At 44.4% G+C, this 11,431-nt stretch overlaps 1 long non-coding RNA gene across 1 annotated transcript; it reads right to left on the minus strand.

Annotated features, from left to right (window-relative positions):
* Positions 1–1,578: 1,578 nt before the first annotated feature.
* LOC123488487 lies at positions 1,579–2,257 on the minus strand. The gene is made up of 3 exons (XR_006660116.1): positions 2,068–2,257; positions 1,864–1,925; positions 1,579–1,705 (listed from the first exon to the last, which is right to left on the minus strand). It is a non-coding gene; the product is annotated as an uncharacterized LOC123488487 (long non-coding RNA).
* Positions 2,258–11,431: the final 9,174 nt, after the last annotated feature.

Consider the following 11,431-nt stretch of genomic DNA (forward strand, 5'->3'; position numbering starts at 1 on the left):
CAAACAACATTACAACCTCTATTTGCTGCTTGATTGCAAAAATTATCTTACCTCATTTTTTGTTTTAGTAGCCCGATCACTGAAAACCACTGAGGAGTTGTCTGAGAGATTACTGGCAAAGATCTCATCTGAACTGAACACCAGAAGAAAAAAGTTTGTGGTTGTCGAAGCAACAGCAGCTGTGGTTGTTGTTGGTGCGCCTGTGGTTGTTGTGTTGGCAGCTGTGGTTGTAGTGTTGGCACCTGTGGTTGTTGTTGGGGCAGCGGTTGGAGTCACTTGGACTGAAAAACTATGAATACATTTATATAAATAATCGACATCTGTATTAAATGTTAATGTATACATTTTCTACCATCTCGTGCATAATATTTTTTCTCTGTAGACTACTCATTTCTTGCTGATGATCACACAGTGTTGCAGCACAGTGTTGCAATCTTATGGCATAATGTTATGTGTTGTAGTCAAGGCCGCGCACAGACCTTTCAGGGGGTTAGGCTCTCAAAATGATTTTTTTCACATTTTTGAGCATAGGCCTATTTATTTCTGCAACACACTCACTCATCATCACACATTGTAAGCAAGCTAGTTACAGTGCCTACTAAATACATTATTTACATATGGAAAAGAGGGTGGGCTATTAGCTGATCATTGATATAAATAAATAGGTCATTTAGCAGACGCTCTTATCCAGAGCGACTTACAGGAGCAATTAGGGGTTAAGTGCCTTGCTCAAGGGCACATCGACAGATTTTTCACCTAGTTGGCTCGGGGATTAGAACCAGCGACCCTTTGGTTACTGGCACAACGCTCTTAACCACTACCTGCCGCCCTTGATGTTGATGATTGATGTAAATCTACTAGTTGGCTAGCTCAATTTTTTTACTGATTGGGATTTACCTCTCTATGTCTTTCTGTCTCTTTCGCTACAGGTATCAGCCAACTAGACCGAATATTGATGAGGATGTTGGCTAAATCAAGTGTCATCAAGCGTTGATCAAATCTTATGCTGCTGTGGCAGTACTGTTGATATTTAAACTATGTAGCTAGCTACACATACTCGGCCAGTGACCGCATCTCTCAAGCCATGCATATTTGGATACAAGGCGGCGCAATCTCTGTACAGGGCGGACTGGGAACATGTGCACACACAAACTCTGTACAGGGCAGATTATCAGGCACAACAAACGGACAGGGTGGGTGGGGTAGCAAACTTGACAATGACTTGCTGGCAGTTAGGGTTGAGCCAAGATGTGGACATGAAGCTAGCATTAGGGTTAGGGTTGAGCTGGGAGTGGACATGAAGCTAGGGTTAGGGTTAGCCCTAGACAGAACTCTGATCCAATTAACAATTAATTTATTCAGCCCTACCCCCTATACTCGGCAGAAAGGTAGGCCTCACTTGAAGCATGAACTAGAGTAATTGTGGGTTAAGATCACTGGTGTAACACATTGACGCAAAATGAAGATGGGCAGCTATGATTGTGGTAAAATGTTGAGCGTGATGTGTTGCATAGTGGCGGAAATATCAGTGCTTGAGGTGTTGAACTGACCGCTGACAGTGATGGAGCTGTCATTGACCCTGATACTTAGATTCCCGCTGTTGACTGCAGCCACCAGAACATCTTTCACTGAATTAGCATTGGGTGCAGTCTCGTTACCAGTAAGTCTAAACTCCATTCTGCAGTCTGTGATGATGGAACCACGTCTGTGAATCCAAAACAAGGAACAGAGCTAAGGTTAAAAAAGTGGTACAGTCCCTTGAAAGATAGAAAAAATACTGACTGAAGTAAATTGGAAAAAATACAATTTGAACTTCTATTAGAAAAACACCCAGATCATTACAGCATTTAGACTGCCACTCACGTGAATTTCAACACAAAAAGCTGAATGAAACTTTTAAAGGCTTTGCGATAGAAGGGCTCAATCTGAAAAAAACAAACAGAGATGATATGAAGACTTCAGGTTCAAGAGAGAAAACACAGACCTTATAATGCTCATAGCTGGGAAATTTGAAATCAAACAACATTACAACCTCTATTTGCTGCTTGATTGCAAAAATTATCTTACCTCATTTTTTGTTTTAGTAGCCCGATCACTGAAAACCACTGAGGAGTTGTCTGAGAGATTACTGGCAAAGATCTCATCTGAACTGAACACCAGAAGAAAAAAGTTTGTGGTTGTCGAAGCAACAGCAGCTGTGGTTGTTGTTGGTGCGCCTGTGGTTGTTGTGTTGGCAGCTGTGGTTGTAGTGTTGGCACCTGTGGTTGTTGTTGGGGCAGCGGTTGGAGTCACTTGGACTGAAAAACTATGAATACATTTATATAAATAATCGACATCTGTATTAAATGTTAATGTATACATTTTCTACGATCTCGTGCATAATATTTTTCTCTGTAGACTACTCATTTCTTGCTGATGATCACACAGTGTTGCAGCACAGTGTTGCAATCTTATGGCATAATGTTATGTGTTGTAGTCAAGGCCGCGCACAGACCTTTCAGGGGGCAGGCACTCAAAATGATTTTTTTACACATTTTTGAGCATAGGCCTATTTATTTCTGCAACACACTCACTCATCATCACACATTGTAAGCAAGCTAGTTACAGTGCCTACTAAATACATTATTTACATATGGAAAAGAGGGTGGGCTATCAGCTGATCATTGATGTTGATGATTGATGTAAATCTGCTAGTTGGCTAGCTCGATTTATTTTACTGATTGTGATTTACCTCTCTATGTCTTTCTGTCTCTCTCTGCTACAGGTATCAGCCAACTACACCTAATATTGATGATGATGTTGGCTAAGTCAAGTGTCATCAAGTGTTGATCAAATGTTATGCTGCTGTGGCAGTACTGTTGATATTTAAACCAAGTAGCTAGCTACACATACTCGGCCGGTGACCGCATCTCTCAAGCCATGCATATTTGCATACAAGGCGCCGCAATCTCTGTACAGGGCGGACTGGGAATATGTGCACACACAAGCTCTGTACAGGGCAGATCATCAGGTGCAACAAACGGACAGGGTGAGTGGGGTTGCAAACTTGACAATGACTTGCTGGCAGTTAGGGTTGAGCCAAGATGTGGACATGAAGCTAGCTTTAGGGTTAGGGTTGAGCTGGGAGTAGACATGAAGCTAGGGTTAGGGTTAGCCCTAGACATAACTCTGATCCAATTAACAATTAATTAATTCAGCCCTACCCCCTATACTTGGCAGAAAGGTAGGCCTCACTTGAAGCATGAAGTAGAGTAATTGTGGGTTAGGGTCACTGGTGTAACACAGTCTCTCTGCAGGGTCACTGGTGTATTGGAGTTTCTCAGAACACCCCACAAGGTCGGAGTACAGGCTACCGATCGCTGTGCGCCTATAGCTTTGCTTTGCTCATGGATAAATGTTTATTGGTAAGCCTATTTGTTTGTTATTTTCTCATGTTAAGCCTAACATTTCACACAGCTAAACACTGTGTCCCAATGCTGCCATTTAGACTGCTGGCTGGCGGCAATAATGTAATTACTTGTTCAGTAATTAAAGTTTGAAATTCAAACATTGCAGATTGTAAAATGAATATTCGATGCAACAGCATACTAATCAGCAACCATTCATTTGTTTTTATATACAACTGTCCTGTGTAGCCTACCTGAGCCTACATGACATGAGCCTTCATCGCGATGACCCCTAAAGGCGGCGTTACATGATGCCAGTGTTACGTTTGTTATTCTCATCAGTACCTCTGTCTAAAAGTTCCCCTGTTTTTCAAGATCGGAGGCTACCTGTTTGTCAATGGTTTGCTCATTTTTTCAGGTGTCATAAGCTACGCATGCAGCCAAATGTCACTATTCTCGAGGGGAAAAGGAGCAAGTCCACTGTCATTGCCGGGCAGTGAGGTCTCTGTCGGGACTGGGAGGCTGCTAGTGCTAACTGCTGCAGAAGTACTAGCTTCTTCCACCTACAATGGTGTTTCGTCAGTCGAGGAAAAGGTGGCGTCGCTGACTGGTCTGAATAATGTGGTAATCTTCGATAATTTGGCATGAGCATAATCAGATAATTATTTTCGAGGCATTTTTGAGCACCACTTGGCCTTGCCTTTTGTTTATCCATCTCACTCTCGGTATCCGAGTACAACCTGCTGATTCAACGTACATTTTCAACTTGATAGCCAATTAAGTGAGGAGGCCGGGGCTGAGCAGTAGGCCAAATAGATGAATGACAATGATAGGCCTTTTGTCTCTGACTCACCTGCTACTCATGTAGATTATTGAAAAACACAAACACTTAGCTTCCTACATGTGTAAATTAAAAAGTTTTATGAATTACTTTTTGGAGGGTTACTGTCAAACTTATTTACAACACAATGGCAGAGTCATGTCTTAAGTGGAAAATGCTATGAAGTTCAAAAGTTATGGGCAGAGCTAGAAAGTTGGCTGTCAGAAGTATTACAATGTAAATTTATTTTAGTTCGTCTGTCTGCATATTTCAAGACCTGGCATTTGGGGGTGTAGTGAGTGTTAGAGATTTTTTAAATTAGCATTCCTTTAAGGTTAATATAAATGATAGGTGTGTACAATCCTGTTATTCTGGTTGTGTAAATTGCTGTTTTAATATATCTCTGTACGTGGTCCACCACGGCTGTGCACATCTCGTGTTCTTACCCCCACCCTCTGTACTCTGAAACTTGCATGTTCGGATACAAGGTATCTCTGTTCCGAACGAAGTCTCTCCTTATTCTCTATTCTAAGAACAAACAGTTCTTTGTACTCGCAAGAGAACACAGAGGACATAATATTTGGCCCCCTCATCCGGTTGATATCGGGTTGGTTCAACACATTGAGACAGTTGTGGTGGAACCAGCCATGACTAAGCATTTATAGGTCTACTATATAAGACCTCTGTTTATCTCTGTATGTCAGAGCTCTCGGCCCAACACTCAAGAGTGTTGGGTTCGACCAGCCCTCATTATTGAAGAGCACTCACTCTATTCATTAGTGTATATGGTGTGACCTGCTCCCTTATTATGTGGTCCTCTGTAGCTCAGCTGGTAGAGCACGGCGCTTGTAACGCCAAGGTAGTGGGTTCGATCCCCGGGACCACCCATAGACAAAAAAAATTTATGCACGCATGACTGTAAGTCGCTTTGGATAAAAGCGTCTGCTAAATGGCTTATTATTAACAAGTACAATAAAGATGTTTTATTAAGTATAACCTGGTTGGTGATTGAGTTTGTCTCTCCTTATTTGGTAATTTAGAATATCCAACACATGAGATACCAAATGGGCTGGACAATTCTCTTTTCATCACTAATCTTTAAAAAATGTATACAAAAAACTTGGAAATCAATCAATCCACCATCATTAACACAATGGAAAAATCAAATTATTGAAGTATTGAAATAGCATGGGCGACCGAGAAAAACGAATGAGTACAATTTAAGGCCTGTTTTTACTTTGTCATTATGGGGTATTGTGTGTAGATTGATGAGGGGGAAAAAACAATTAAATCATTTTTTGAATAAGGCTGTAACGTAAAATAATATGGAAAAAGTCAAGGGGTCTGAATACTTTCCGAATGCACTGTAATATTAGTAACATTAGTAGATACAACTTAATTCATCTTTTTAAATGGAAGTGCTCAAGAGCTTTCACAATTTAGTGACAGGAGAGAGTCACCAGTAACAACTATATAATTGACATTGATAGGGATTGGCAATAACCATATTGATGAAACAGTAACTGTCAACATCATCAACATGTTTTGTCGTCATTGCCAACTCCCAGGAGACAGAGGAGACGCATCACTTGGCTAGACATCTCAAGAGAGGAGTAGATAACAGGATAAACTTACCAGGAACAACTGCATAGAAGCAGAGAACTGCCATCAAAATCTTCCAATACATGACACCTTTTAATGCTACCGCTACCTGGAAATACCTACAAATGAGTAGAGAAGAAATTGAAGAGTTGAAAGCAAATGATCCAATACAATATACATTTACATTTACATTTTAGTCATTTAGCAGACGCTCTTATCCAGAGCGACTTACAGGAGCAATTAGGGTTAAGTGCCTTGCTCAAGGGCACATTAACGTCATTTAGCAGACGCTCTTAGCCAGAGCGACTCACAAATTGGTGCGTTCACCCTATAGCCAGTGGGATAACCACTTTACAATTTGGGGGGTTAGAAGGATTACTTTATCCTATCCCAGGTATTCCTTAAAGAGGTGGGGTTTCAAATGTCTCCGGAAGGTGGTGAGTGACTCCGCTGTCCTGGCGTCGTGAGGGAGCTTGTTCCACCATTGGGGTGCCAGAGCAGCGAACAGTTTTGACTGGGCTGAGCGGGAGCTATGCTTCCGCAGAGGAAGGGAGCCAGCAGGCCAGAGGTGGATGAACGCAATGCCCTCGTTTGGGTGTAGGGACTGATCAGAGCCTGAAGGTACAGAGGTGCCGTTCCCCTCACTGCTCCATAGGCAAGCACCATGGTCTTGTAGCGGATGCGAGCTTCAACTGGAAGCCAGTGGAGTGTGCGGAGGAGGGGGGTGACGTGAGAGAACTTGGGAAGGTTGAACACCAGACGGGCTGCGGCATTCTGGATGAGTTGTAGGGGTTTAATGGCACAGGCAGGGAGGCCAGCCAACAGCGAGTTGCAGTAGTCCAGACGGGAGATGACAAGTGCCTGGATTAGGACCTGTGCCGCTTCCTGTGTAAGGCAGGGTCGTACTCTCCGAATGTTGTAGAGCATGAACCTGCAGGAGCGGGTCACCGCCTTGATGTTGGCGGAGAACGACAGGGTGTTGTCCAGGGTAACGCCCTAGGCTCTTCGCACTCTGGGAGGAGGACACAGCGGAGTTGTCAACCGTGATGGCGAGATCACGGAACGGGCAGTCCTTCCCCGGGAGGAAGAGCAGCTCCGTCTTGCCAGGGTTCAGCTTGAGGTGGTGATCCGTCATCCATACTGATATGTCTGCCAGACATGCAGAGATGCGATTCGCCACCTGGTTATCAGAAGGGGGAAAGGAGAAGATTAGTTGTGTATCGTCAGCGTAGCAATGATAGGAAAGGCCATGTGAGGATATGACAGAGCCAAGTGACTTGGTGTATAGGGAGAAAAGGAGAGGGCCTAGAACTGAGCCCTGGGGGACACCAGTGGTGAGAGCACGTGGTGCGGAGACAGCTTCTCGCCACGCCACTTGGTAGGAGCGACCGGTCAGGTAGGACGCAATCCAGGAGTGAGCCGCGCCGGAGATGCCCAGCTCGGAGAGGGTGGAGAGGAGGATCTGATGGTTCACAGTATCAAAGGCAGCAGACAGGTCTAGAAGGACAAGAGCAGAGGAGAGAGAGTTAGCTTTAGCAGTGCGGAGAGTCTCCGTGACACAGAGAAGAGCAGTCTCAGTTGAATGACCAGTCCTGAAACCTGATTGGTTTGGATCAAGAAGGTCATTCTGAGAGAGATAGCAAGAGAGTTGGCTAAAGACGGCACGCTCAATAGTTTTGGAAAGAAAAGAAAGAAGGGATACTGGTCTGTAGTTGTTGACATCAGTGGGGTCGAGTGTTGTTTTTTTGAGAAGGGGAGCAACTCTCGCTCTCTTGAAGACGGAAGGGACATGGCCAGCGGTCAAGGATGAGTTGATCAGCGAGGTGAGGTAGGGGAGAAGGTCACCGGAGATGGTCTGGAGAAGGGAGGAGGGGATGGGGTCAAGCGGGCAGGTTGTTGGGCGGCCTGCAGTCACAAGTCGCAGGATTTTATCTGGAGAGAGAGGGGAGAAAGAAGTCAAAGCATAGGGTAGGGCAGTGTGAGCAGAATCAGCAGTGTCATTAGACTTAACAAACGAGGATCGGATGTCGTCAACCTTCTTTTCAAAGTGGTTGACGAAGTCATCCACAGAGAGAGAGGAGGGGGGGATTCAGGAGGGAGGAAAATGTGGCAAAGAGCTTCCTAGGGTTAGAGGCAGATGCTTGGAATTTAGAGTGGTAGAAGGTGGCCTTAGCAGCAGAAACAGATGAAGAAAATGTAGAGAGGAGGGAGTGAAAAGATGCCAGGTCGGCAGGGAGTTTAGTTTTCTTCCATTTCCGCTCCGCTGCCCGGGAGCTCTGTTCTGTGAGCTCGCAATGAGTCATCAAGCCACGGAGCTGGAGGGGAGGACCGAGCCGGCCGGGGAGGATAGGGGACACAGAGAGTCAAAGGATGCAGAAAGGGAGGAGAGGAGGGTTGAGGAGGCAGAATCAGGAGATTGGAGGGAGAAGGATTGAGCAGAGGGAAGAGATGATAGGATGGAAGAGGAGAGAGTAGTGGGAGAGAGAGAGCGAAGGTTGCGGCGGCGCATTACCATCTGTGTAGGGGCAGAGTGAGTAGTGTGGGAGGAGAGCGAGAGAGAAAAGGAAACAAAGTAGTGGTCGGAGACATGGAGGGGAGTTGCAGTGAGATTAGTAGAGGAGCAGCATCTAGTGAAGATGAGGTCAAGCGTATTGCCTGCCTTGTGAGTAGGGGGGACGGTGAGAGGGTGAGGTCAAAAGAGGAGAGGAGTGGAAAGAAGGAGGCAGAGAGAAATGAGTCAAATGTGGACATAGGGAGGTTGAAATCCCCCAAAACTGTGAGGGGTGAGCCATCCTCAGGGGAAGGAACTTATCAAGGCGTCAAGCTCATTGATGAACTCTCCAAGGGAACCTGGAGGGCGATAGATGACAAGGATATTAAGCTTAAATGGGCTAGTGACTGTGACAGCATGGAATTCAAATGAGGAGATAGACAGATGGGTTAGGGGAAAAACTGAGAATGTCCACTTGGGAGAGATGAGGATTCCTGTACACCACCCCTCTGACCAGATGCTCTCGGGGTATGCGAGAACACATGGTCAGACGAGGAGAGAGCAGTAGGAGTAGCAGTGTTTTCAGTGGTGATCCATGTTTCCGTCAGCGCCAGGAAGTCGAGGGACTGGAGGTTGGCATAGGCTGGGATGAAGTCAGCTTTGTTGGCAGCAGAACGGCAGTTCCAGAGGCTGCCTGCGACCTGGAACTCCACGTGGGTGGTGCGTGCAGGGACCACCAGGTTAGAGAGGCAGCAGCCACGCGTGTGTGGTGCGTTTGTGTAGCCTGTGCAGAGAGGAGAGAACAGGGATAGGCAGAGGCATAGTTGACAGGCTGTAGCAAACGGCTACAAAAATGCAGAGGAGATCGGAATGAAATGAGCTAAGCATCTGGGAGAGGAGAGAGCAGGGCCTCCCTCACCAAAAACTTCTACCTCAGAAACTAAAATTGTTTCACTGAACCACCCGAACAAAAACTCTCCCAACTTCCACCTTTAGAAATCAGAATTGTTGTGAACCACAGCGGTTCAATGTTTAAAGGAATAGACTCAACCCACTTTATTCAGCTAGCTAACTATGACACCATAGCTAACTAGCAAGCTAGCATCCAATAACAATAACACACCGTTTAGCACCAACACTTGGTCACAACAAACCACCATTAGTGTGATAACACACTAAACAGATCATTCGTGTCTGTGTCAAGTTCCTTTCATGACGCAGCAATGATTAAACGTTGGCTAGCTAGGACAAGTATATTGTAGTTAACTACTACAGTACAGTTAACTGGTCGTGTTGGGTAGCTAGCAATGGCCACTGTGTTGACTTTGTTTGAAGAACGAGGGAATATTTAAGGAATTCGATCTCTGAAATAACCAGCCTTTACTGTATTTTAAATGTAGTTTTAAAAAGCAGTTATCCATGTCGGTTAATTTAATAATGTAGGTTAATTGAAAGTGTAAAATCAATCAACACACACAACAGGAGTCAGGAGTGTTCATATATTTGACTGCCTATATTCAGACCAAAGAGCAGACCAACTTTCATGCATTCAGATGCGTGAGAAGAGACTATTAATTATCAATTATCAATTATCTTTAAGTGCCTCAAACAAAGAACATATTTCATAACATCCATCACTCACCTTTACAAATATAGCTATGTTTGCCACGAAGAGGAGCCGTTCATTTCCTTCCACAATAGGATGAAAATTAATTGACTGATTTCCAGATGTAGAACTATCTGCCTCACAGCCAAATAACAACTACCTTGGGAGTGTAGATGTGGGAGCATTTAAGAAGAGGAAGTAATTGGGTTATGGCATAAGCACGCCCATCGCTTCGACATTCCTAAAACCTGAAGGAACGATGTAGCCAAAACTAAATTTATCAACAAACTTGCAGGACAACGCGGAAACCCTGTGACAATACTTTCTGGTGAATTACAAGAAATTACATGTAGTTTGATTGAAGCTCTAGACGTTTGTGTGAGATCAGACTCCAGAAGGAGTAGATGATTATCAGAAGCATTCTCTACCACGTTTCCCCGGCACTGTTACAGTAATATATATATATATATATATATATATATATATATATATACAGTGGGGAAAAAAAGTATTTAGTCAGCCACCAATTGTGCAAGTTCTCCCACTTAAAAAAGATGAGAGAGGCCTGTAATTTTCATCATAGGTACACGTCAACTATGACAGACAAATTGAGAAAAAAAAATCCAGAAAATCACATTGTAGGATTTTTAATGAATTTATTTGCAAATTATGGTGGAAAAATAAGTATTTGGTCAATAACAAAAGTTTCTCAATACTTTGTTATATACCCTTTGTTGGCAATGACACCGGTCAAACGTTTTCTGTAAGTCTTCACAAGGTTTTCACACACTGTTGCTGGTATTTTGGCCCATTCCTCCATGCAGATCTCCTCTAGAGCAGTGATGTTTTGGGGCTGTCGCTGGGCAACACGGACTTTCAACTCCCTCCAAAGATTTTCTATGGGGTTGAGATCTGGAGACTGGCTAGGCCACTCCAGGACCTTGAAATGCTTCTTACGAAGCCACTCCTTCGTTGCCCGGGTGGTGTGTTTGGGATCATTGTCATGCTGAAAGACCCAGCCACGTTTCATCTTCAATGCCCTTGCTGATGGAAGGAGGTTTTCACTCAAAATCTCACGATACATGGCCCCATTCATTCTTTCCTTTACACGGATCAGTCGTCCTGGTCCCTTTGCAGAAAAAACAGCCCCAAAGCATGATGTTTCCCACCCCCATGCTTCACAGTAGGTATGAGTGTTCTTTGGATGCAACTCAGCATTCTTTGTCCTCCAAACACGACGAGTTGAGTTTTTACCAAAAAAGTTATATTTTGGTTTCATCTGACCATATGACATTCTCCCAATCCTCTTCTGGATCATCCAAATGCACTCTAGCAAACTTCAGATGGGCCTGGACATGTACTGGCTTAAGCAGGGGGACACGTCTGGAACTGCAGAATTTGAGTCCCTGGCGGCGTAGTGTGTTACTGATGGTAGGCTTTGTTACTTTGGTCCCAGCTCTCTGCAGGTCATTCACTAGGTCCCCCTGTGTGGTTCTGGGATTTTTGCTCACCGTTCTTGTGATCAT

The sequence above is a fragment of the Coregonus clupeaformis genome, unplaced genomic scaffold, assembly GCF_020615455.1.
Source record: "Coregonus clupeaformis isolate EN_2021a unplaced genomic scaffold, ASM2061545v1 scaf2361, whole genome shotgun sequence".
NCBI classification, from domain to species: Eukaryota; Metazoa; Chordata; class Actinopteri; order Salmoniformes; family Salmonidae; genus Coregonus; species Coregonus clupeaformis.